The sequence below is a fragment of the Ambystoma mexicanum genome, chromosome 9, assembly GCF_040938575.1.
Source record: "Ambystoma mexicanum isolate Mex_15411 chromosome 9, UKY_AmexF1_1, whole genome shotgun sequence".
Classification (NCBI taxonomy): domain Eukaryota; kingdom Metazoa; phylum Chordata; class Amphibia; order Caudata; family Ambystomatidae; genus Ambystoma; species Ambystoma mexicanum.
In genome coordinates this window covers 258,545,650-258,568,100 of record NC_090931.1, presented here as the reverse complement: position 1 = coordinate 258,568,100, position 22,451 = coordinate 258,545,650, and the positions used below count along the sequence as shown (strand labels likewise).

Sequence of the window (22,451 nt, the reverse complement as noted above, 5' to 3'; positions counted from 1 at the left end):
ATGCATATAACACAGAATATGTGCTGTGAATAAGCAGAATGTATCCATAAACATCCTAGTTAAGTTATATACAAAATGCACTAAGCACTTTATCCAAATAGGAACACTATTTTTATAACTAGTGTAAACCTTGGCAAGATTGCTATGTGGCACCCAGCACTTTATTTGTATCATTAGTCATTTATATGATAACCCTTGCCATGCATACAACACAGAACATTTGCTGTGAACAAGCAGAATGTATCCATAAACATCCTAGTTAAGTTATATACAAAATGCACTAAGCACTTTATCCAAATAGGAACACCATTTTTATAACCAGTGTAAACCTTGGCAAGATTGCTATATGGTACCTAGCACTTTACTTATATCATTAGTCATTTACATGATATAGAATATTTGCTGCTATTGTACATATTGCACTTTATCCTGCATTGAAGCAACAGTAGAAGGGATGAAATATTGATTATTATGTTGGCTACTGTACTATATTCTTAAGGATGAAAAATAACTATGTTTTACCCCCTGTAATACTGAGAGATAATTGTGTTGTAAAAAAAGCATTTTAATCGATGCTGTCGTGCACTAAGCACTTTATTCAAGATATTAGAGACTTGACAAATTGGAAACATTGGCAGCTATAATGCACTTTGCACTTTTGGTAATGGCATTTAAGATTTTATGCTGTGGTAACTTAAATGGAAATGGCTTATTCTTAAAAGAATGTTTGGTCATATTTTGAAGAATTTGGTAATATATGACCTACAACAGTACAAACGTTTTGAAATGTGTGGAAACACACATGGTCATACTGCACAATGCACCTTATAAATATGGGGATAATATATTAGCCCATGATGGGCTTTTTTTGTAACATTTTAGAAGTGACACATTGGATGCAGGACATATATGCATATACTGTTTACCATTCCAAGATGTCACTCAAAGAAACATACATTGGGTCTGAGAAGGAAATATAAGGGAAAGTAAAGAAGGACTTCTTACTTCCATGCACGAGTGTTTAAATGGGAAGCCTGTCATTGATGTTTACAACCAGACGAAGCCCTTTCGGGTGAAACGCGTAGTTGTTTTTGTTCTCTCCTTTGCAACTTGTCCACCATGCTTTATAAATAAAGGACGTTTGATGGAGATCCTTTTTTGACGTGTTGGATGATGTTTAATGATTCAGGAAGAGTGCCGTCCAGGAAGCGATATTTCGCTTTCCTTTTCCCTTTTCTTTTTGTATTAACGCGACCGACCGCGTATGGGACGGGCACCCATGCACTGCTTAATGTTTTTTGAGCAAACAAACTAAGGATTGAGCGCGTCGCAAACAAGTCGGAAGAAAGTGCTGTTTTTATATATATATATATATATATATATATATATATATATATATATATATATATATATATATATTTTTTTTTTTTTTTTTTTAAACGATTTTTATTATTTTATTCCAAACAACATCCAACAAAACCAAAACAAACTTAACAGTGCATGTCAGTTATTCAGCATCAGATTCCAAGCTGCAGATGATCACTGTTTTCCCATTACCCTCCCCCTTTAACTCGAGCTTATTCACCCATTTCCCCGGCTTCAGTGTCCACAGAGGGTATTTCTTCATCAGTGTTTGTAGAGGAGTTCTGGTCGTTTGGGTATCCTTGGGTGGACGCCTGCAGAGTAGCTACCAGGTGTCTCCAAGCCATTAGGGTTTCCGTTTCATCCTCACCTCCCCTACTAGCTGCCTCATACCATGCCACTGTCTCAGCTTCTGCCCATTTCCGTGGCTCATGCCACCATACATCTAATCTCGGTCTGTGGGTTGCCTTCCTCCCCATGGCAATTCTGCGCTTGGCCAGTATATAGGTCAACCCCCTATCATACAGGCCCATACGGACTCCACATCTAGCTTACTTTCCTTCTCAGCTAGTCGGGTCATGATTTCACTCCAGAATTTACTAGTCTCTGGGCACCTCCAAAACATATGTACCATTCACGCGTTCACCTCCCCACATTTGGGGCATGCCTGTGTTCCAGCGTTAAACCTGGCTATTTTCTGGGGGGTCATGTATGCCCAGTGAGTTATGTATAGCTGGATTTGTTGCAGCCTCGCATTTCTAGATACTTTTTTATGATATCTTTGGGCTCTTTCCCATAACCCTTCATGCATGGGCTCCCCCACTTCATCCTCCCAGTCCTGTCTCAACTGTGTCACTTCCTTGCTCACTCTTGTCATCAGTAGTTCGTAGATACGGGAGACTTCGTGCCCTCCTTCCGAGACATTGTAGATCGTCTCCACGACTTCATCAGGCTGTTTAGTCCGGATCTCTTCTGGCCACGTTTCCTTCACCTTCTGCACTATTCTGATATAAGTGATGTATAGCCCTGGGTGTAGACCAGTTTCTACAGCTATCTCCTCAAATTTAGTTACTTCTCCTTCTCGCCATAGGTCTCCCACTGTGGCTATGCCTACTGGTTCCCAGTGCTTACGGATCGTCTTCCTTAATTGCTTATCTACACCCAGTAATGCCACTAGCGGAATCTGCGGGGAACACTGGGTCAGGTTATCTATAGTAAAGCAGGCTCTGTGCCACATCTCCCATCCTAGTTTCAACAGCCTAGGTCGCTCACCTATTTCAGATTTTGGCACCTATATCATCTCGTTCAAGAAAAACAGGGTGTAATTGGCTTTTAACAGTCTAGATTCTGCTGTGGGGTCCTCTGTCAGCCATTTCGCCACATACTGTAGTTGGCTGGCCATGTAATAGGTCTCAAAGTTGGGCAGTTTTATGCCCGCTTTATCATATGTATTTTGTAATTTGCATAAGGCTGTCCTATTCCTGGAGTTATGCCATATAAAGCCTCTGCACAGGCTTTGTAATTTGCTGAAGAAGTGCCTAGGTATCGCATGGGGGATGTTCACGAAGAAATGTAATAGCCTAGGCGGCGCAACCATTTTCAGTAGCGCCACCCTTCCTATCATAGCCAGGGGGAGTTTTGCCCAGAATTTCATGCTATTCGCCGGGTGTGTTATTGCCCTCTCCGTATTAAACGCATGTTCGTCTTCCACTCTATGGTAAATGTCAACCCCAGGTATCTAAAGGACCTGGTCTCCGAGGGTATCTGTAGTATTGGTACATTTTCCTGTGGGGTCTTTCTATATCTTCCTAGTGGGATCAGGCTCAATTTCATGGGGTTGACTGCAATCCCAGAGAGCGACGCAAATCGCTTCATTACTTCTAGGATATACTGTAGGTTTTCTTCCGGATATCTTAGATATAGCAGTATGTCGTCGGCATATAGTGATATGAGATGGGGTCCTCCCTTCGTACGAATCCCCACCGTTTCATATTGTTGCCTCAGATATATTGCAAGAGGCTCTAGTGCGAGAATGGACAACATCGGAGACCAGGGGCAACCTTGTCTAGTGCCTCTGCTGAGCTCCCATTTGTCCGAGATGTACGCTCATGTCTTAACCCTGGCCAGTGGAGAGCTATAAATCAATTTAACCCATTGCAGATACCCAGGCCCTATTCCGTATTCCTTTAGGGCTGCCATCAGCCAGGGCCATTTGACTGAGTCAAAGGCCTTCACTGCATCTAGTGACGCTATTGCTACTTCTTGTATATCTTCTTCTGATTGCTCTGACGTGGTGTAGCCGCCTAAAATTGTCAGATATGCTTCTATGCGGCACATATCCTGTCTGGTCAGGGTGTATGAGTTTGCCTATAACCTGTCTCCGTCTGTTTGCCAGCGCCGCTGTAAGGATCTTGCTATCTTGATTTAGCATGGATAGTGGTCTATACGACCCGCAGTCCTTGCTGGGTTTGTTGGGCTTAAGGAGCGGGATGATGATTGCCTCTCTGAGGGTTACTGGCAGCCTTCCTGTCTCCCACGCTTCGTTCAGCATCTCCAGCAATGGGGGGGTGGGGGGGGAGTACTTCCGCCCGTACATCTTATAGAACTCGCTAGGGAGTCCGCCTGCCCCTGGGGCCTTCGCGGTAGGTAGTTGCCTTACCACCGCTTCCAGTTCGTCCACCGTGGTTGGAGCATCTAGATTCTCTTTCTTCAGCGCTCAACTTCAGCAAACCTATATCTTCCAGCGTTTCGGCGATCTCACTCCATTCCCCTTCTGCTGTGTCTCCATATAATTGTTGGTAAAACTCGAGAAACCCTATGTTCACTCCCTCTTAGGTATCTAGTATCTGGCTGTTCTTCCCTTTTATTGCCCTGATGGTTTGCCTAGGCACTTCTTTTTTGTACAACCATGCCAGCAGTCTACCAGGCTTGTATCAGGCTCGCATGTTGCCTTTCGGTATATTTTTTATAATTCAGGTTGCTTAGCCTCTCCCAGTGTCCATGGCACTCCCACTGTAGCATACTTATGGTTTCGGCCATCTCCGGGGAGCTGTCTACCTTGTTCATAATTGCCTCTAATTCCCTCTCTGCTTTCTGTAGTTCTCGAGTTATTTCGTCTTGGAGCCCTCTGGATTTTGATATGGCTGCTCCCCTCACCACTACCTTAAACGCCTCCCACAGAGTGCCAGCCGACGCTTCCGGTGTTTTTTTCAAAGTATTCTAGGATGTCCTCTCTTAGGTCTTCTCTAAACACTGCATCTTTCAGCGCCTCAGCTCTGAGTCGCCATGTGGGGATCCTCGCTCTGGGGGGTAGGTATTGCCATGTTAGCATCAGTGGAGAGTGGTCTGAGAGGACCCTCGCTTTATATTCCGCTAGCTCGATCTCACCAGTTATCTCTGTGGAGACGAACATTTAGTCCAGTCTGGCATGCAGGTTTTGTGGAGTCGCATAGTGTGAATAGTGTCTATCTTGTGGGTGGCGCACCCTCCAGATATCTTCCAGTTGAAAAATCCTCTATTAGGTTCTTCAGAGTTTTAGCAGCCGGGGTGGGTTTGCTTTGTTTCCTGTCCGATCTGTCCTTCCCCGGGTCGAGCGTGCAATTAAAATCACCCCCCCATATGACTATACCTCCCAGGTATGGGCTGACTTTACCATACAATGTCTTGAAATAGGCTACAGTATTTTGATTGGGGGCGTATGTGTTGATTATGCACACTTCTTTGTTTTGTGATCAAACCCTTTATCATCACCATCCTCCCATCCGGGTCCACTGTGGACCGTACTAGTTGAAAGGGTACATGCGGAGAGATCCAGGTGATTACTCCCCTTGTGTATGCGGAGTATGTTGCCCCAATAGTGGTGCCTTTCCATTTTCCCTGTATTACCTCTTGTTTATCCTTCGTAAGATGGGTTTCTTGTAGCAGGGCTATGTCAATTTTCTGCCTCCTCAAGTACATCATTCTTTTGTTTCTCTTTAAATAGCTGTTAAGCCCTCTGACGCTCCAAGTCACTATCTTAAGTTCTCCCATTGTCGGCCATACCTTTTCCTTCCTCTATCCCTCCTTACCATCCATATCACGCGCCATAGCGCTTGGGTATAAGCTTGTTTCCCTACTACTACCACTACAAACTCCCCAACTCCCCTCCCTCCCGCCATCCCTCCCGTCCCCAACTGCTGCCCAGCTCCATTCCTGGATCTCAGGCGATCCTGCATTTGGTCCTATCCTGGCAAGCCGGTACTAGGAGCCCAGCAGGGGGTTACCGCACTACCAGCAACCCAACTAACCTATCTACTGGGGTGTGAGTTGGGGTCTCTCTCCCTCCCGCTTAGATGCCTCATCAGTGTTGCACGTCATGTCTAATATCCCCAATCTATAATCAAGTCCCATTGTTACAGTTTGTCCGGCACCTTAGCATCTGGAGCCATCTTCTCGTTACTCTGTGCTGCTCTCCCTCTGTTTCTCTGCTCCCTCCGGGCAATTTTGTGCGTCCAGCCATTCTGTCGCATCCTCCAGAGTCTCGAAAAATATTGCTCGATTCCCGTGAAAGACCTTTGGTCTGGCAGGGTACATTAACATGTATTTGTAGTTGGCTTTGCGCAGTCTCCTTTTAACCGTTCCGAAATGTAGTCGTCTCCTTTGTACCTGAAGTGTATAATCTGGGTATGCAGTGATAGACGCAGACGCCCTTTGTATGGTGCCTCCTTTGCGGAAATATTCCAGGATCCTTTCCCTGTCTCGATAATTTAATATCTTAGCAATAATCGGTCTTGGTGGGACTCCGGGGGGGGGGGGGGTCTCCTTATTAACGCCCTGTGCGCTCTCTCCACTGCGAATCCTTGGGTAAGTGCCCCCCCCCCTCTATCTCTTGCAGCAGCATAGATTCGATATACTCCATGGGGTTCGATTCTTCCTGCCCCTCCGGTAGTCCCACAATATGTATATTGTTCAGTCGTGCGCGCCCTTCCGCTTCTTCCGCTCTGTTTTCCAAGTTGCTTGCTTGTCTCAGTGCGTGGATCTCCAATGTATGCGTTGCACTGGCAGCAGTGTTTGATTTCACATCTTTCTCTAATACGCTTGTTCTTTCCGCCATTGATCTTACGTCTTGTCTCAGTAGGTTAACGTCCACTTGTACTGCATCGATCTTGGCCTCCAATGATTTCTGGAGTGTGGTCATAGCGGCCTCCAGTTTTGTTTCCCATGTCAGTTTTTAGGTCTGCTATGGCCTCTAGGATTTGATGGTTGCCACGTGCAGGAGATGTGTCCCCCCCTGTGCGTTCCTCTCTTTGTTCCTAGCCCCCTCTGTGATTTGCAGTGTCTTTGCGAAGTCCTCCATTGTGGCTTGCTTCCCCTTCGTCTTTGGTGGTTTAGCTGCCATTGTCCCATGTCCTGGTGTTACAGTCCGAGGCAGTCGGGGCCCGGGTATATTATGCCTCCCTTCTTTTGCACAGTGTTAGGTTTTGTCTGGGGGCTGTTACTGAGTTGCCTGAGAGCACAGTGTCCTTCGCTGTGCGTAGGCTTCCTCTTAATCGATGGGGCAATGGTGTCTCTCCAATCCGACTTGCATTGTGCTTCTCGTGGTGTCTGCTTTTTTCAGGTTCTACAGTGGGTTGTGCTACTTGGAGCCCTTTCCGGTAGCAGTGCAGCTGGGTTAAGTGATGTGGTCAGACTCCTGTCGCGTCCTCGCTGGGGTTGTAGCTGACTTATCTGGATCCGTTCTCGTTCCTCTCCGCAACTCCTCCTCTCCAGACAATTCGTGGGGGGGGGAGATTATCACACCTCACCCTCCGCTCTCTAATGTTCTTAGCGCGGGCAACTGGTCTCCTAATGTTCTCGTTTTGAGCTTTATAACTGGGTGCCCTTCCCCAGATGGCACACCAGGTCACATCGCAGGGCAACCCTATACGATCCGTAGATCCGCCTGCAGTGGTGCCTGTTGTTTTTGAGGTGCTTCCCAGTTATGGGTAATGTGCCCAAGTTCGGTTCTGCGTGGTCGCTTGCCCTGCTGTCTGCGAGGGCGGCTCAGGCGCTGTCCAAGTGCCACCATTGCAGGGTGTCGCAGTCACTGAGGGTGCCCACCGTCTTTCCTGCTCCCTCAATTGACCATGGTTTGCACATCACAGGGTCATATTGCTGCTGGGTTGGTTCCCCCAGTTCTGCCATCCAGCTATTCAGGCGGTCTGGGGGCTTCTCTCCCCTCTGACTGCTGTTTTCATTTCTTTTTTATTGTCGTACTTCCATGCGATGAATGTGCCATAAACTTGAGTGGACTCACTGAGCGCTATGACTCATGCTGGGTGCGAGTACTGTTCATTTGTCCAGGGGCCCTCTTTCTGGTGCATTATGTCTGTTTGCACAGGTCTCACTGCTTGGGTCTTTTGTTCTTACATGCAGTTCCCGGTCACAAATCTAATCACATGCAGTAATTGGAGCTGAAGGCTTCCAATGCCCTCAGGTGTGCTGCTACCATGCTGTTCCAGCAGCCTTTGTGTGGCCGCTGCTTGTGCCCCTTCGCTCGGCCCCCCTCTACCTGGCCGGGGCTGCGTGCCGAAGCTCCACCCACTTATCACGGGCCCCCAGCGCCTCAATCCTCCATCGGGGGCCGGTTACCGTGCACTGCATATCCATTCATGTGCGGCGTGCTTTTTTCGGCCGCGTGCAGCATGGGGACTCCAACCACCGCGGCGACCTTCACAGCCGGCTGCTTTCCGGTGGTCCGCAGACGCAATGGACACCGGCCCACAGCATGTGCGCCAGTGTCCACAGGTCTGTTCTTTTTTTCCACACAGCCGGCAGTCCACTTTACTGGGCACCGAGTTCCTTTGTGCCCGTTCCGAGGCCGGCCGCGATTTTCTTGCTGGTATCTCTGTTTTCCTTCGTTGCGGTTTCAGCTGCAGTTGCTTCAATTCGCCTCCGATTTTCGCCGGGGCATGTTCAAACTGTGCCGAGCGGTTCCCCACAGCTATATCTGCCGTTCTGATGATTCGAGCCACATTTATTTCTCCTCGAAGTGCCGGATCATTGGCGGATCTGCGGGAGCCTGCAGAGAAGACGTCCTAGCTCATGGCTGCTAAGCCACGCCCCTGATCAGCTGAAAATAATTGGTGCAAATCGCCAACTATAGAAAATAAAACCTTTTTTCAGGCAATAGCTAATAACTACAAAAAATAAATCCTCTCAGCCAAAAGCGAAGTCTATAATCGGAGAATATCCAATGCTTAATCTAACACTAGAGAATTATTCACCATTCTACGTGAATTAGAATCCCCTGCACCTACCCCGTATCACACAGTCAGACGAACAATGGTGCTCCAACATTCAAAACGCCCTAGCAGATAAAATCTCCCTACTACAAAGAAAAATTGAACAAAAGAAATCTAAACTCTGCCTCAACCAAATCCAGGCATCATCATCACCTCCGAGTGAGTCCAATAAATTAAATTTCAATACATTCTCATTCTCTCCACTTCTGACACCATTAATGTCATCAAAAGCTTAAAACCGCCCAGGGGCAAAGGTGGCATTTGCCCTGCAACCTTGGTAAAAGAATGCACAGTAGAATTTGCACCCTTTGTCACAAGCCTCATGAAACAGCTCATTTGGTTCTAATACAGTACCAAGTGACTTAAAAACAGCTTGGGTTCTACCCTTACTCAAAAAACCAACACTACACCCTAACATCCCTACCAATTTCCGTCCTATCACTACTGTACCGTTTCTACTAAAAATACTCTTATCGTGCAGCCTATCTGCAGATCCCAAAACACTTGGAAGACAATAACCTTTTGGGTCTAAGACATTCCGGCTTTAGACAAGGTCATGGTACAGAGACCGCCCTACTAGATTTGAAAACACAAATGGATCACTACAAAGACAAAGGGGAACTGTGCATCCTCCTCCTCTTAGATCTCTTTGCAGCCTTTGATCTGGTGAATCACACCATTCTCTGCCAACACAATGAGACTGGTTCCCATTTCTCATCAGACTCTATCAAATGGATCAAATAATTTCTTACTAACCGGACTTTGAGGGTCTTCTCAGACAAATCGGCATCCCCTCCAGTCCCTGCGACTTGTGGCGTACCGCAAGACTCCTGTGTGTCACCCACATTATACAACGCCTTCACTCAGCTCCTTTTTTCGACAAACTTGACAACATGGGTATCAAATGTTGCGGACGATACACAAATACTCGTACACATCACTGGATGCCATGACACTGACTCCAAAAACATAAATAAGATCTACTTGGCCATCCAGGCTTCGATGGCGCTCAACGAATTGTGTCTTAACGACGATAAGACTGAGTTAATCCTCATTGGAAACAGAACTAAACTCAGTAACCTTCCCCAAGCTTACAAATCATTTAACATTGGCGGTAACACTATCACAGTCTCCAATGAAATAAAAACATTGGGGGTATACATCAGCTCCTCACTTACATTAAACAGACAAGTTAACGCTGTCGTCTCCTCAGCAGCCTACACCTCCAAACTGATAAGAACCAGCACACAGTTCCTCTCCACTGATAATTCCACCACTCTGGCTAGAGCCTTGATACTATCCAGGATCGACTACTTTAACTCTCTATTTGCAGGAACCAGCCTAAGAAACATCACAAAACTACAGGTCATTAAAAATAACGCTATTAGGGCAGCCCTAAACATTCCTAGCCACGAACATATATCTCATCAGGAGGAAGATCCACTGGCTGCCTGTCCATGACAGAATCAAATTAAAAATTCTCACACTTACTCACAAATGCATGGCAAACAAAGCACCAGTATACCTCGGTAACCTCACCCGCAAAGCACAATCTAACAGACCAACTTGCTCCCCGTACACCAACTTGCTCATCACCCCCAAGTACAGAAGACAAAAAGCTTCCCTACCATAGCTCCTAAACTATAGAATGCCCTCCCCACTCACCTCAGAAATGACACCTCCTTCTGGTCATTCAGAAAAAAATCTCAAAACCCTACTCTTCAGGGCAGACCTACCTCAGTAGCTTCACAGGCCAGATTCAATGCCTAATCCTCTCCTGTATGTAAATGTGTATTGTGCATGTGTTAATATACAATGTAAGGTGTAACGTGTATATATGAAACTATGCAACTATGATGCTAAGCTCCTTCAACTTGTAACTATCTTCCTAAGTTTGTACCAGCGCCTAGTTGCCTTTGGGCTTTGAGCGCTTTATAAATTACTAAATAAAAATATGTGCTTCTTACTCGGCTCATGTGAATGTGATGCACATCTCAACATAATTTGCAATATGACTGCCTCGGTGTCCGGTTAAAGGATCGAATGCAAAAGGTGAGTCAATAGGATCGAGAACAAAAGGTTTGACATTTTTTTTAAATTATATATTTTTGGGGGGTTTTCGTTTAGGTAAAAAAAGTGTTTTTTCCCCCACAAAAACAGGGGTTCGGTGGGGGGAGGGCAAAAAAAAAATGTAAATGTATTTTTTTTTTCGAACCTTTGGTTTTCGGTCCTTTTGATTCGACCCTTTTTTTCATTCGATCCTTTTGATTCGATACTTTGACCTATAACCGACTGCCTCCTTGCAGTTAATTTGTATTGCACATGATGTTCTGTTTTGTGAGTCCCAATTCTATACATTACTTTCTATTTTGTATTTCTGCAAATCATTAGGATGAGTTGATTAGGGATTTATTACGCATGGTATGAGTGCCATATCCAGGATGTTTGGAGGAAGCATAGGTCTGGTTATCTTTGTTTGCAGGCAATCTATTTTAGGAGGTAGCTGAATAGTTTGTCTTTTTCTGTAGGTTTTTCTTAATCTCAGAAATGTAACAACTTGTTTTTCTTCCAGAAATAGGACAATTTCAAAAAAGTCTTGGTGGTTTGATAGAACTTGTCAGTCAAGAAGGGAAATGACAATCTTGTTACTAATTTCATTATTATGGAAAAGGGTGCATGTGTATTTGTGTATGCAACATGTGTATCGGTGTGTGTTTAACGTGTGATGCAAGTAATTAGAGGGTGATGGTTTCAGGGTTTACAGTTGAGGTGAAGATGGGAGTTGCATAGAGAATCTCTTAGCACATTGTGGCGAAGAGAAGGAGGAGTCAGACACACATTGAACATGTCTTGGGATTTTTATTGGAATAATAGCAAAATACCTTACTCGCCTATCGCTACGGGAATGATCCCTAACTAACCAGACTAACCAAGGGTGTTCATCTGTAGTCAAAGGTCCAAATCAAATGCCCACAGTCCAAAGTCCCCTTCTACCGGACCCTACCACTACAACTGATAACTAAGGATGGCCGGAATATATATCTTCTGGCACCTTCCGTTTAGCCGGATTTTCTGGGCTTCGTTTCTTGGTTATTCCAATTGCAACCAGTTCTGGAAATTCCACTAACACAGTAGCGTATATTTATCCGGGGTTACAAATTCTCTTTCACGAGATTTTGCAGCTCGCAGTTGTCATATATATTGTGACGAATCCTTGGATGTCGTTGCTTCTCCCCATGGGGGAGCACCTTCCTATGAGGCCAGGGAGTTAAGGCCGCTACCTGATGGTCCCACTAGGGGTAGTACTCGGCGGGAGGATCTTGGTTGGAGGGAGTCCCCATTGTGGGAGGAGGGACGACTATCCAGCTATAACGCAGAATTCTCCACTCCAAACCCCCTCACCTACGACACCCTTGCCTTATTTCCCCATGTACTTGTAGCCAAAAATCACAAGTACTGGCACGAGGAAGAAGCTAGTTAACCCAAGGGAGAAGTATAGTGTAAATAATGTGACAAAAAAGTGTAGTCTACCCAACAGAGGATTATAGGTCAGGTACTTGGACGATGAGGCAATGCGGAAGCATAAAGAGCACTCCTGAAACCACTAGCACACATTCCAGTGGTTCCCAAATTCCAATTGGTCAAGGCACATTCAAAATATAAGTAGAAAAACAGGAACGTGAGGAGCTGAAATCAAGTCGGCGGTCCAGCGGTGCCAAGCAATGGGTATGCAGTGATGTTATCGAATAGAAAACAAAGAATGCATTTTTAGACGAACCCAAAACATCTATAAAAAAAAAGTAAGAATTTTAGAAAAAAAAAATATATATATATAGTTGGGAATGGGGATAAAGTTTACAAAAAACTTTCTTTTTTTTAGATGTGTTTTCTTCATTCGAAATTCATTTTGTTTTATCATTCGATAAAATCACGTGTAACCAAGCCAGGTGGGTCGGGATGCTAGGCGAGATGGCAAAGAGTCCCCCTATGGTCAGAAGCAGGAAGGCCCTTCTCTCTACTGCAAAGCAACTGACTTACCTGGCGGAGGAAGAGGGACCGCGCAGTCTGCATCGGTAGAGCAGCCCAGAGGCAACCCGCAGTTGCGAAGCTGCCATAGCTGGAACAAAGTCGACAGAAGGCACACCAGGACTGAGAGCGAGTCCTGGGAGGAGCCAAAGCCCACAGCAACGCTCCCTGAAGGTAGGGGACAACACGGGCTGGCCAGTGGGGAAAGAAGAGAGACTAATGGACCAGATAAAAAGGGGCTGAGATACCCTCGAAAAAGGGGCTAAGAGAATAGCCCGGGAGTTGGTCTGTGAGAAAGTAACATGTAAAGCAGTACAGGTCTGGGACCCACACCCATATGGATGAGGAAAGTTCATCAGTCATCTTCATAGTCGCAGTACTTGGAAGGTTATTGAACCAGGTCGGCCACACTACGAGCAGAGAATCCAACGGGTCTGGGTCCCACACCCACAAGACTGGAAGCCAGGTCTATGGTGGTGAAAAGTGTACAAATCGTAGTGGAGGAAGAATAGCTCGGGGGCAACACTTTTGTTTTGGAAGCAAGACAACACAGCGCAACACAAGTTTGATTCCCGATCCCGTGCTTAGGAACCACTCCTGGTATTAAGCGCATTATAAATGAACAGAGGTCAGGGGAAGGGGGTCATTCCCCCTGGTATTGTCAACTGCAAAGGTAGCCTAAGGAAAGGCCAGAGGAAAGGAGACATTCCCCCTAGAGGAACCGAAATTGAGATTGGATAAGCAGAGTTAAAACTAGCTCCTGGGTATCCAACATTAACCAGTGACCAGGAGCTACCACTGGAGAACCAGGAGCTAGTGCATAACGTTCTGCAAATCTAACTTCCACATAAGATGCACAATTATAATTGTGTGCCTTATTTATTACCCATCATGTTTTAAATGTCATCATGCTTTAAAGGTCATATACATATGTCCTAATATTTATTTATAGTTTGTCTTAAATAAACAGAGTTAAATTCATATTGGCTTTTTTGTGGCATCAGTTGGTATGGGGAGCCAAAAGGGACTCCTGGGGTACAGCGTTCTTTCATCGTCAGGCATTTCAAAGCCTGCAGTTTAAACGTGTTTCACAGTTCATTTAATTTCTTTTGGGTGGGGGGGCAGATAAGTGGTTGTGGGGGTTGGGTATAGGTAAAAATAGGTGCAGGACGGGTGGGGTTTGGAGGGGGACCCCACCAAATAAAATAAAAAAAATGGATGAACTGTCAAACACGTTCAATTGCAGGCTTTGAAATGCCTGACGATGAAATGACATGGAACCGACTCCTGGTAGCCGTTGGTGTAAAGCAAACCAGGCTCTTCTAGGCTACAAGCAGGAGCTAAATAGCTCTCAGCTCCCCTCAATTTCGAACGGGCATTGTGAACTGCAAAGTAGGCCTGGAAAAGGGCCAGGGGAAGAGAGGCATTCCCCTGGCATTGTGAAAACACTGAGAGCAGGATACCTGGAGAAGGGAGGCATTCTCCAGGAACCTAATCGTGAAGAAACAGTAAGGAATGTTGATGTTTGAACTGAGAACTTTACTGATTTTTTGGCATTTCAAACTGGAACTTTGTTGTGTGCTTTGCAAAGGGATTGAGGACTGGGGAAGGGAGCCATTCCCTTAGGTAAAGATACCACCTAACAATTTGAACTTTGATCCGTTGTCCAGAAGAAGGGAGCTATTCTTACAGACCAAGAAGATCTACTACCTCTTTAGTTTAGTTACACGCGTAAGGGACAGAAATAGGTTTTCTGACACAGGACAGTGGACTCTTAATTTACAAGGACATCCTGACCTAACCCGTAGTATTTTAGATGAGGTAGGGAAACCCCTCTTAGAGTAGGGAGAGGTAGGTTTTGTCTTTATTTTGGATAATACAAGTGTATGACAACAACCATGCCAACTGTGTGTCAGTCTCTTCCTTCTACACCCTTACAATATCAATAGGTAGGATATCCCAGAGTTTGAGACCTCTCAATATCCTTAATGTCCTTCTGACAGTGTTTCTGTATGTAATCCCTTGCACTTCTTCCTTTTAATTTGAGTCCTTCAGATTCTTTCCATTCGATTGTGTCTGTTTGGGTTCAGTATACCCTTGTTTAAGGTGTAGCACCTCCACTCCTGGGACCTCACCCCTTGTTTCCCCTTACTTTCCATGGGATTGGAATTCAGAGGGTTTCTCAAAGTTTCTTAGTAATAGATTCCAGTTTTCATCAACAGTTATACTTGGAAACTTTTTTGGTGCTTCACAATATATAGGTGTGTACTTTCTCCATGACCCACAGTCAATAGTGCAGTTCCTTTCCTGTAATGCATATAGTCCCTGCTGCTCCACCCTGGCATCTTCACTTGACATGGGTAGATTCACGAAACTTGCCGTCGGACGAATTTGCTTTGACTAGTTTCTGCTTTCTCTGCTCCAGCACGGCATCGTTCTCTGCATCTTGTTATGCCTGCATGCTTGGCGTAGGTCTGCCGACGGGAGGTTTCGTTCCTCCAATTCCTTCTGATTTCGGCATTGTTGATGGAGCCCTGGGCTACCACAGTTTTCCCGCGGTCACACCACCATGTAGGTCGGTCTCCAGGACTCCGTCCTGACAGCGGTTTCCCCACTATTCGTTACGCTGGACCTCCGGCGTCTTTCTCTGTGGTGCCCTCCCTCATGGGTTGCCCTGCTCTGGACTGCTCCACCCCTCGAAGATGTGACTACATCCGAGGGCTTTTCCTGCGTGTGCCTCTCTCTTCCTCTTTCTCTCTCTCTCCCTCTCTTTCTGTCTTTCTCTCTTTCTCTCTCGTTTTATCGCTGTTACATACAAGTCCCTGTTCAAATGGGAGTTCAGTTTTCCTTCAAGTGTAATATTTGATCCAGCATTACCTGAAGCCAATGGAGAGGAGGGCACATTACCAGTTACAGGCAATCCTAAATACGCAGATAGTGTTGCTGGCATAGGGAGTTCCTTGTGGCAATGACAACCCTTGACCCTTTGAGAGGAGTCATTCCCAGTAAGGTCCCGCTTGCCCAGACCCCAATGTAGGGTCTAGCTAAGCAGGCCTACCTCCCTAGCCTTACAGATGTTAGCTCCCCCCTGGGGAGAAGGGAGGGATACTCACGATTCATCACAATATCTATCTGCTAATTACCTGTAACTACGTGTAAAGAACAAATAGACTTTAAATGCCTTTTCCGTATACCTACCTGCTACATAGATACTTCTAGGTGCTTTAAAATAAATTGTAAAATAATGAAATTATGCTGTTTCATGAATTCACTATTCTGTACGAGAAACATTTAACCTTTTTTTCCAAAATGTTAGTTTCATTCTATCATCAAATCAATAGGTCATACATCTTTTCAAATAATACAGAATGGTGTGCGCCCAAGGCAGAAGATTACCCATGTCTTAATCATCCTCTTAGCTGTAATTCACAATACTGTCAAGACCAGGAGAGGGCCCTAAGGCAGACACAGTTTTAGTCCATGTAATGCGTGCAATCCGCTTGTATGCCCCTAGTCTAGTTTGCATGAGCATACAAGGTGTGATCCATTTAACATGTCATCACAACAGCGAAAAAGGTTTCATGTATTGAGGTCTTTGTTGTATATAGGTTGTGCATTTGGATGTCCTTCTATGCATGCTTGTTAATACCTTTTATGTCAGTGCCACTATGGCTTGTGACAGGGTTGTACCATTGCATGTTAGAACTTCATTATGTCATCAGCTATGGAGTGCTAGTGCATTAGAATGTTTTTCTTTGACTGCGAGCAGTTGGACCCTGGACATTGCCTGTGCTGGGGGTCTCTCTCTACGCTGCATAAAATAAAGACAATAAAGCTGACCTGTTATAATGATGGTGTTACCTGCTTTCATCTTTACAGTCTTTCAAGCAACTAATTGTTAAATGTTAAAATATGATTAATTTGATCTTCCTGCATTAAGACTGCTCCAATACCATAATCACTAGCATCCACAAATAGTAACAAGTGTTTACCTTCCTCAAACGTTCTCAAAATGGGTGCATTGGCAATGGCATCTTTAATCCTACAGAACTCCTCCTCCTTACATGAATCATCCCACTTAAAAGTAACACCTTTCCGAGTCAACATCCTCATGTTCCTTGACATATTTGACAGAACTCTAACAAACTTGCCATAAAATTCAACCAGACCAAGAAAGGACAGTGCATCTGCTTTTGATTTTGTTGCTTCCATCCTACAAATGGCTTCTATGGCCTTTTCTTTGGGTTTGACACCTTCCCCCGTGATTTCATGACCCAGATATTCAACTTTGTCAGCTTTGAATATACATTTCTCTAAAGACACTGTATGTAAGACCCACCTCTTTGAATATGTTCAACACTCTTTCTAACCTTTTATCATGTTCTATTTCATCCTTTCCACACACAAGCACATCATCCTGGTAGCACATGGCACCTCTCTCACCTCCTAATAACCTGTGCATTATGCTCTGAAACACACGCTGCTGAAACCAATCCAAACGGCATGCGTACACATCTGAAAAGACCAATTGGAGTAATGAATGCTGTGAGATGCCTGGAGTCAGGATGTAGCTCCACTTGATGATATGCAGATTTTAGATCAATAAGGGAAAACACTTTGGAACCAGACACACCTGCTAATAGATCATCTATCCTGGGTAATGGAAATTTATCAGCTACCACCATTTTATTAAGATGTCTGAGATCAATACATATCCGTAGAGATCCATTACTCTTTTTCACTATTACTATGGGGCTGACCCACTCTGAGGAATCCATCTTCTCTATCACTCCTTCACTTTCCATTCTTGTCAATTCCCCTTCTACATCTTCCCTAAGAGCCAGAGGAATGGTGTGCAACTTAGCAGTTTTAGGAATGGCATCTCTCTTCAATCAAATCTTATGCATAAATCCTTTCAAGCACCCTAACTTATGAGTTGTGACATTGGTTTGCACTCTGGCATCACCCGTGACAGTACTGGAGACAGAATTCTCACTTTCAACTATTAACACCTGATCTGGGTGACTTGCTCCAAGCCGTATCTTCAGTTCTGCCTGATCGCTCCAGGACAAAAGTTCTCCACCTCTATTGGCCACATGGATAGTCCCTGTTGACTTCCTGTCCTTGAATTGCAACTCAGCTTCAAAACAACCTATTATTTCTATAGGCACATCTCCATAAGCATTCGCTCTCACAATGTTCTCCCACAATGTACAACATCCAAATGTATCTCTCCACACATGCACACTTATCAACGTATAATCCGCTCCACTGTCCATGAGCATCGATACAGGCACACCTCTAATTAGCACTGTTGCATATGGTTTCTTTTTCTTGACTTTTCCATCAATGGCATTGACTGAGAACACCACTTCCCTACCAGCATCATCAATTGAATCATAATCATGCTCCACATTGACCTCATGTACTTGACCTGAAGTGGCATTGAAATTCCTCCAACATCTGGCCATGTGTGCCCCAACGCCACACTCATTACATACAATGTTGATTGCATAACACTCTTTGTCAGATTCTATGTGAGACAAACTTCCGCATCTGAAACACCTCCTTGTCGGAGCAATCCTCGGACAACCAGAGTCTCTGCCACCCCTAAATTCATTAGTCTCACTGGGCGGTCCTTTGGCTACCTTCATGGATGACCATTATTGGCCTCATGCTCTGGTGGTGGGACCTTGACGACCCTCAGGTCTCCTGCCCACTTGCCAAGAGCGACGTGAAGTCCCTGCAACACTTCTCTGCATCACTTTCAAAACCCTTTGTATGGCAGCCTCATTGTCATCTGTCTTGGGCTTATCCAGAGATGGATTATCTAACTGAAGAACTTTTATATATTTATCTGTATGTTCTACCATCTTCGCAATCTCAATTGCCCTGTCAAGAGAAGGATTCCTTTCCTTCCATAACTCCTTTCTAATATTGTCATTCGAACACTTGATCATCAATTGATCCCTTATATGCTCATCTTGACAATGGTCAAATCTACATTTAATAGCCAAGCCTCTAAGAGCCGTTATAAACTCCTCAATACACTCTCCAGTTTTCTGTGCCCTCGTTGCAAACTTGTGCCTTTCTAGAATTATATTATCCTCAATACAATAATGTTTATCCAATTACGCTAAAGTCTTCTCATATGGGCCCCCATCAGGAATGTTTGGAGGTTCTGGAAGTTTTTTCACCACTTCCTGCCCTGCAGCACCCAAACAATGAAAAAGAAGTGCCTCTTTGCGCTCATTCGAAAAATTGGGTCCAAATGCTACCAGCACATACTTGTAAAATCCCTCCTTCCAGTCTAAGCAACGCACTCTTGGTTCACCTGGCGTTGGAAGGAAGAATACTGGGGCTGGTATGTTTGCCATGTATCAGCCTGAGCTATGTCACCCCCAGGCGACAAACAAACTCCCAAGTAGCAGTGTTCCCAAAGTGACCAGTAAGCAAATCCCAGACAACTTGTGCAGTTATTCAATTGCTTCTATATATACACCCACCTGGTTTAATTCCAGGTTTAATACCAGGTCCAGAAGCCGGCATCCAACTGCTCAAATACCATAGATACACTCGTGTTCCAATGTAAACAGAATCGCCTCGTAGTTCCGAAACGTAATCAACACGGCGCAAAGATGGCCGCCACGCTCCAAGGTTCTTTACTCTAACAGCGTGCTGACGCAACGCGCTGTCGTATTATCAGGGAATCCAATGCGGAAGGGTATCGCGTTCGGAGATTCACTCACCCAGTCAGCTGTGACGTGCCGATGCATAAACGGGTAACGCAGCGTTCTGTTCAAAGGTAAACATCTGCGGCGGTTGTGTGCAACGGCGAGACATGTAACATCAAAGCATGGGCAAACACAACCTAGTGACAGACCTCGGTGTGGGTCTTCTGCCAATCCTGTCAAAGCCGACTTTTGTAGATCGCCTCACAAGTCCCAAATCAAAGGTTCTGTAGCATCCGTGCAACGCTCCAGGATGCGCATTAGTGGCTCACTCTGCTCCGGGACACAGACCAGGTTCACTGGTGTGCAGTTCCAAATCAACCTGGACACTCTCCTTGTGCTCCTGTGTGCCAAATAGTATCCAAGTGGATGATGAATTACTGCTGTTGCCGGGGGCCGTATCTCCTTGGGCCCAATCCTCGTCGCCAATGTTAATGAGTTCAAGAATACACTCCACAGCAGTCACATTGAGTTGAGAGGTTATTAAGGAATGCTTCCAAGAGAATGGCCCCCAGCACTGAGCCACAAAATCTGCCTCTCTCAACCTCTCTCCCTGGAATCTAGAACTCCTGCTGAATAATCACAGCAAGGATTCCTTTGTAGCTAGGATACAATGCAGGAGATGACAATGATGTTAAAGTTAGACACCTCCTAACAACCATACCTTTTACATATTTTGTAAATGTATTAGCCAAGAGTGGTGTTAGCCTTTCCATGGCTATCCACTTGTGGTTTTCCACTTGTCACTTACTAATTATAGGACTGACTCCTTACAATTTTAGCAACTGTCAATTATGCTGCTGTCACCGGGTGGGTTATTAGAGAAGGAATCAGTTGTTTACTTTGGTGAAAATGGCTTTTTCGTTTTCCAGAAAAGAAAAAAGATTGATTTAGAAAGGCCTCTCTGAGATTGCTCAGCGAGGTCTTTCTAAATCTTAACGGTCTCGCCCCTGCCGCACACGAGTGCACGCAGGGCCTGACAGGCTGACCGAGATGGGCAGGGGAAGACAGGTTTCAGGTAATTGTTTATTATGCTAAGGTGGGATTTCCCTACCTAAAAAAACTAAGGATAGTCTGAGTTAGTAAGTTCAACTTAAAAGTGTGTCTGTGTCCAAAACCTAAACTTGCCCTCACAACTAAAGATAAACAACGTGTAGGTATTTCAGCAACAAACGAAATAGTGTTCCAAATAAAGTACCAAGCTTCTTCCAGTTTAAAGCTTACTTTTCAGCTCCCCTTGCCCAAGTTCAAGGCAGTTCCACAATGTCTCAGGGTTCCCTTCCCCAAACAGACAACACAGTTCCAAAAGGGTCTCGGGGTTCCCTTCCCTAAGAAGACAACACAGTTATGAAACAGCCTCGGGGTTTCCTTCCCCGAGGCGATGGCATAGGTCTAAAAGTCTCAAAATGGTCTTGGGGTTGTCTTTCCCAAGAAGTAAACTTAGTTCAAAAGGGGCCTCGGGTTCCTTCCCCAAGGCGACAACATACTTCTGTAGAGGCCTCAGGATTCTCTTTTCCTCAGGTAGCAGAGCTCACAGGGTCTTAGATTTCCTTTCCCCAAGACATCAGCTTGTCCAGCTTGCCAACTCACAATCAGTTGCAGTCTCTTAATATTCAAAACAGGTCCACTTTACACTCCTTCTGATTCCTTCTGATTCCTTCAGCAATCTCTTTCCTATGTGAAGATCTGTATTTCTCCTTGTTTCTCACAGACAGGGTATCCTTGGTCTAAGCGCAGTTGTCGGACCACACAGTGCACCCATTACAAGTCACACAACCGATAGCCCTAGGCTTTCTTGCCCAAACAGGTATTTTTGGCAATGCGCCTGGTTCACATTCACTTTGGTTTCTCCTTGCCAGTCTCTTGTGTCCTTTCATATAATTCACTCTGTGGTGCTTATTTTCCTTCGCACCATTACTTTCAAACTCTCATTACTTGCTATTCACTTCATTCCATAGGATTCGCTCTTGGTCTCTCAGTATTTATTATGTGTGCTTCAAACATGCCTGCATTTCATTCACAGGCTTATCAAAGATTCTTTAAGTTTGGTATTCAAAATGGCTTAATTTACATTCTTTCACTTATAGTTCAACTTGCTCGTATTGTTAGGTGCAACCTCTCACATTTGGGTTCACTTCTAATTGCACTTCTATTTCTGCTCAATAACATTTGCCCTGTAGTAGCCCCAGGAGCACCCCAGTACGAGAGTCCCCTCTGATGCACTCACAGGTCCTTGGCGGCTCCTCTGGGCATCCTGGGTATCCTCTCTCCTCGCTCGGTGCTCTGTGCACACTTCTCTGTAGCAGGCCTGCACCTCTCGGCCTGGCTTCTCTCCTGCTGGTCTCCCTTCCTGATTGTCGACTCCACCTTGTATGCACCTGCGACCTATTAAGAGGTTGCAGGTGTGAGCCCTTAAGTCCATTTGCCTGACTAAAATTACTGTTGTTCTCTGGACATGCCTGACCCTCGCACCAGTCTTCAGGCCTCTTCCTCGTCTCAATACCCGAGCGGTATAATTACATGTTAGTGTGTACCACTCCTAGTTGCCTCTCCCCTCGTCCCATTGCTAGAATGGAATGTCTGAGGGGAACTATGCACACATCTTGGTGGTTATTGTGTTGTTTTGACCTGATGTTTTCCTGAAACAACATTAGGGGGTGGTTTGTGTTGATCTTCTGTGAATATATTGAGGACATTTTCTTGGATTTTCTTGAAAGGCAGAAAGTGGAAACGGAGGACAATCTCCCATACAGGCTGCTGGAACTGAAGGTCCATCGTGAAATGGAAATGGGGAATACTGTGTCTCATCCACTGACATCCACCTTCCACTCCCCAAGTCCCCTCTACCTAGGTGATCCTCCTCGCTTATCCACCCCCAGGGTCCGGATCCAAAAGCAATGGCCTTTTCCTGGCCACCTCAGCAGAGAATCTTGGGGAAATGGAAGTGAAGATGCCCTCAGGTTCCTCACAGTGAGTATTTGAGACGGGGTTGGGGTGGGACAGGGCAGAGGTTGAAAGATGGTTTGGGGGTGAAACCCCAAATTTCCAAGGGCGGGAGGTGGGGGGAATT

At 45.3% G+C, this 22,451-nt stretch overlaps 1 protein-coding gene across 2 annotated transcripts in view; it reads left to right on the top strand.

The window, feature by feature from the left end:
• The window catches only part of IFT20 (intraflagellar transport 20), a 241,958-nt gene that overhangs the window by 111,881 nt on the left and 107,626 nt on the right, over positions 1-22,451 (top strand). The gene's annotated exons all lie outside the window — the stretch shown is intronic.